The following is a 5,205-nucleotide window of genomic DNA, read 5'->3' as shown; positions in this document are numbered from 1 at the left end:
CGCCGGGGCCCGGCTCCCATCCGCCATTATCCTTTGTTCGCGGCGCGGCGGCGGCGGGGATGTTGCAGGGCTCGGCTCCATCTTTAAAGCGGGCGCCCCTCCCGCGGGCGGTGCAAGGCCGGGCCCCCGCGTCCTGCCGCCCGGCGGCTCCCCTGGTCCCCGCCGGGCTCCATTTCCTTCCCTCCCCCCCGCCCCTGTTTGCTGGGCGCCTTCCTCCTCTTACCGGTTACCAGGCTGCTCCGTCACTGCTTTCGTTCGCGCCTAGGATCTCGCCGCAGTTTTATTCTCTCCCCCACGTAACACACCGCGTCAAACTACACCTCCGCCGCGTCACTCACACACACACAGGCGCTCCCAGCCCGGCGACAGGCAGGCAGCGGCCGACTGAGGAGCGCCAGCCAGGGAGCAAGCGCCGAGCGCGCCGCGGCCCGTACGGAAATAGCCGAGCGCTCACGGAAAAAACCGAGCGCCCGGCAGGCGGCGGGAACGGCCGAGCGCGCCGCCGGCCCCCGCGGAAAGAGCCGAGCGACCGCGGAAACGAACGAAGCCGGCCCGGAGGGGGGTGGGGGGGGAGGCGGAAAGAGCCGAGCGGCCGCGGGAAGGCGCGAACGGCGCTTCCGCCCCGGGGCGGCCCGCGCGGAAAGCGCCGAGGAGGGGGGGGGCGAGGAGGCCGGGGAAGCGGGAGCGATGGCGGAAACGGGCCGGCGCCCCCCCGTCTGCCCCAGAGCCCCCGCTGAGGGAGACGGGCCCAGCCGGGTTCGCCACCCACGTCCCCACGCACACCCTGGTGCCCCGAGGGGACCTGCCCACCTTTTAACCCCCCGGGGATCCCTTGTCTGGGTGCCCCACTACTGCCCGGCCCCCTTAACTCAGGCCCCGTTTCTCACTCCAAGCCCCTCGTCTTCACAGGCACAACATGGCGGGTGAGGTGCCGTGTCCAGGCCATGCTTGATGCCTCCCGGCTGCTTGGGGTCCCCACTATGGTGAACCACTCACGTCTTGTGTTGCTCCTCTAAACCTTCCTCTGCTCCCGGGTTGTACCCCTGGGCTGCAGCTCCCCGTCCTGCTCCCTGCCCGCTCCGGCCCTGTGGCCAGCCGGCCATGGCAGCCCAAACCCAGGCGCAGGGTGGGATCTCCTCCGTCATGACACAAATATCCCTGTGAAATCCCCCAGCCCCCAGGAACAGGCTGCCCAGGGAAGCGGTGGAATCACCATCCCTGAAGGTATTTAAAGGATGGGTAAACCTGGTGCTTAGGGACATGGTTTAGTGGTGGGTTTGGCAGTGTTAGGTTGATGGCTGGACTCAATGATCCAAAAGGTCCCTTCCAACCTAGACAATTCTATGATTCTAAAACCCAATTTTCAGAGCAGCTGTGGCTGAGGCAGCAGTTTGCACCCATGGTGCCAGCCCCGTGCCTCAGAAGGGACAGGCATCATGACGGGGCAGGGGATGTGATACAGGTTTATGTCTCATCGGAGAAGAAGAACAGCCATGAGCTGTGGCCCTCACCCTCACCTGCAGTGCAAGAGTAACTTCCCTCACCAGAGTGTTTAAATACTGGATAGGTGAACTTCTTCTAGGAAAGTTTTTTCAAAGAGTTGATGCCACCGTGGAGCAGGGAACATGATGGTGGTACTCTGTCAGGGTGAGTCTGGCCCCATCGTCTCCAGTTCACAAACACAGCTGAATGCACCTGATCACACACCCCGAAGAATGAACTTCTCAAACTACAGCCAGATAAAAGCTATACATAGCCTCGGAGAAACTACTTTTCGTTTCACAAAACCTCAAGATGGCACTACATAACAAGATTTGAAGCTCCAAACCTGGTTCATTTTTGCAGCTGGCCTGGCACTGCCGCCCTGTGAAACACTGCATCGGATGACACTGGTGTGCAACGTAAATTAGTTTTACTCTTGTGAAGTCTTATTTCTCAAGAAGATTGAACTGATTTTACTTATGCTGAATTTCATCTAACTCCATCAAAAATTACAAGAGGCAGTGCAGAGAGCGTTGACAGGTTTAGTTTGCCTTTGATTTTGTTGATTACAGTTATTCTAAAATAAACTGAAAAAAAATCCCACCTTTGGCGTTTAAAAAGAAAAAAGGCAGCACGTTAAACAGATAAAACATTTGTTTATTGACAACACATACTATGTCTTGGGCCACAGCTCATTTTCTGTATGTGCCACGTGTTTTCCCTCTGCCCTGCCTGCAGACAAGGTCCAAAGTTGCAGCCCAGTGTGGCCTCTGCTGCTGCCCTCCCCGTGCCCATTCTTCCCCCGGTGTTGTGGACCCACACTGTGCCTTTGGCTCGTACCTGATCCTGGCTGCAGTGTACAGCTGACATCATTTCTGGAAATTATTTTCTCTTTTTGGAGTCTGCTAGGAAATGAAAGCTTGATCCATTAAATAAGTCTTTTACAACTGCTATTGGGAGCAGAGATTTTCTGCCATTTAAAGCTTTTGAGACAGGCGAGAAATCTAAAAACAGTGTTTCTAATTTGGTCTATTCATTGACAGTGAATGGAAACGCTTCTCACTCCAAATCGCCAGTAGAGGTGTGAAAGGCTTGTCTCACAATCGTGTCCTTCTCATTTCACTCCACTAGACACTGAGGTAGAGGGTTGTTTTTGACAGTTTTTGACTTTTGTCCTCTAGCCCCATTGCATAGAGTTTTAATATTTTAGTATGTGTTTAATAACATATCTTCTGTGCATTTTGTTACCATATACAGATGTGAACTAAACTAGGTAATAAAAGAATATGCTTTAATTCAGCTAAAACATGGACATTTTGCTGTGTATATTTTAAGGCTTGTTAGAACTTCTGCCTTTCAAGGAGTGGTTCTGAGGTCAAAGCTTAAGGGATCAGCTTTTGTGGTCCTCTTAAGAGAAGTGACGTATTTTCTGTGAGAAAATACTTTAAATGAGCAGAACAAATGTAGCCATCTGAGTGTCTCTTGTTTGAATCATGCATTTCTTTATCCGTTTTCCCATCCGTCTCTTTCCCATTTGTGCTAATGTTTGTGTTGCATCAGCTTCTCTTGCTCCCCCAAATGACATACACATTCTCCACCTGTGGATGTTTCCTGGAACTGGATTGCTTGCCCTTGCCCAGCAAGCCTAAAGAATCACAGCAATAAACCTCTAAGGGAATAAACTCTGGTTCTGAAAGGCAACTAAAATGCACTAACGAGGTCTCAGTGAACGGCTCCCATCAGAAACCTGGGTGACACTCTCAATCTGAGTGATGACATGTTGCTGGTGGTCCCCCAGACCAGCCAGGGCTGCCCTTATTTAACTCAGCAACTCCTTGCGGGGCTCTGATCCTACTGCCCATGTAGGGCATGGCTGGTACCCTGGCGCCCTGCTGAAAGCCCTGCTTTCACCCACAGCTCTCCAGCCGGCTCCTCAGCACTTCTCCGAAAGTCTGCTGGCTCGCTGATGAGTTTGCAAAGGGTGTCTTGCAGCGGTGGTTACTTCTCTGTCAGCCAGTGTCGGCTCCCCGTATAACAGACAACTCAAGAGAGCAATTTATCTCAAACTAAAACAGATGCCTGGGATAGGCCAGATGCCTGAAGTGATTTGAGATTATGCCCAGTGTTATGCATCTTTGGTATCTTCATCTCTTGCCCCCTGGCTGAGGCTTAGACCATATGTGGCTGGGAGCTGGATTCAGCCCTGACTCATACCAGTTCAGTGGCAGGGCTGGGTGAACATCTCATACACAACTGCTGTGAAACCTTCTGACGGCTCTCTTGAACGTTCCTCCTTCCCTTACAGCTTTTCTGTTGGTCTTTTTTTTTCTCCCCTCTCACCAAATCTGAGCAAAATCAGGACATTAAGCAAGCCCACAACTTTTTGGGGAGTGGGAGTGAAAGTCTGAGCTGCAAAACCCACTTCTCTCACCGACATCTAGGCATTCCGTTCAATGTTTCCTCTTGGGGAATCTATAGAAAATGGGATAGTAATGATGTGCCAATTACTCACAAAGTCCAACAGGGAGCAGCTGACTTGGGGAGTGAACTGGAAAGCTCGACAGTTTTCTTCAGCAAAAGTTTGCTTGATGATGAGTAAAACCCAGCAAGATTAATTACTTTTCTTACAATTAAGCCTCAGAGGCAAATCCATTAGCTTTGCAGCTTCCAGGTTGGTTATCCTGGGTAGTGGACTCGTTGCCTACAGCGTTGCAGGTTGCTTGCCCATGGTCCAGGGTTCGTAGAGGCTGACGGGTGATCAGGAAAGGTTTGTGCTTAGTTCTGAGGTGTTTCAGAGCCACAATGCGTACGTGGCAATCTGGAGCAGTCAACTCTGCTGACACTGGCAGCATGCAAGATAATATTTATTGTGGAAGCACAGATACACATGCATTTTCAGTCTACACAGCGCTGTAAAGAGAGCAACACAAAAGTATGTTTTACAGGCCATAACCACTTCTGGGAGTGATTTATAACAAAATAATCTTTCAGCATCAAATACTCACTGACAATTTCTGGAGGACCAGTGTGGTCTTGCAGTGCAGGGACAGAGAGAGGGTGTTTTGCACAAGGATGACACTAAGCCCAAGTATTGCTGGGGAGAAAAGGAGCCAGAGTGTGCTCTAGTGCTTCGCAGCCACATTCACTAATGGGTATTCTCCCAAGAAAAGGGAGAAAAGGAGAGTGTTTGCAAAAGATGAATGTGGAGGGGGGCAGATGTTACGTGAGACGGTTAGTAAAGTGTCTGACACTTTGGAGTGTAAAGAGTATTGTGTTGCACTTTCCAACCTATACAAAGAGAGCAACTGATTTTAAAGCAGATGTAGGGAAAGGCAGGGGGTGCCACCATACCCCTGTGATGGACGTGGCCACTCAGTAGCACTGACAAAGCACTGAACTGATGATGGCTTTCTGAGGAGAAGATGAAGATAATAAAAAGGTGTTATTCTGAACCCAATGGCAAAGAAATGTCAGTCCTCCATTTCGGTCTCTGCTTCTGAGATAGATGGAGGCTTAACTTCAAGCTCCCATACAGAGCAGTCTTCTATCATTTCATAGCCTCTCAGGACCAGCTAAAACTGCTTACTCATCAGGATAAGGACAAAACCCTACAGGTTTAGTATCTGCCAGAGAGAACAAGATTCACTGGCCTCTGTGAGCACTTTATTACAGAAGTAGGTCTAAATTCACAGTTAACCCAGAACAAAATACCAAAAATAGAAA

At 50.9% G+C, this 5,205-nt stretch overlaps 1 protein-coding gene across 5 annotated transcripts in view; it reads right to left on the bottom strand.

The window, feature by feature from the left end:
- Positions 1-430, bottom strand: part of CREB1 (cAMP responsive element binding protein 1) — a 40,582-nt gene extending 40,152 nt beyond the window's left edge. For 4 of the 5 annotated variants that reach the window (XM_014954510.1, XM_014954511.1, XM_014954512.1 and 1 more), the window contains exon 1: positions 224-412. The gene's annotated coding sequence lies outside the window, so the exon portion shown is untranslated. Of the gene's footprint in view, positions 1-223 lie in introns of all 5 variants that reach the window. The other variant, XM_014954509.1, reaches the window with a different exon arrangement.
- Between the last annotated feature and the right edge of the window lie 4,775 nt (positions 431-5,205).

Source organism: Calidris pugnax, unplaced genomic scaffold (assembly GCF_001431845.1).
Source record: "Calidris pugnax isolate Ruff unplaced genomic scaffold, ASM143184v1 scaffold103, whole genome shotgun sequence".
NCBI lineage: Eukaryota > Metazoa > Chordata > Aves > Charadriiformes > Scolopacidae > Calidris > Calidris pugnax.
Note: the sequence above shows the minus strand (reverse complement) of the source record. Positions and strands in the feature narration are given on the sequence as shown.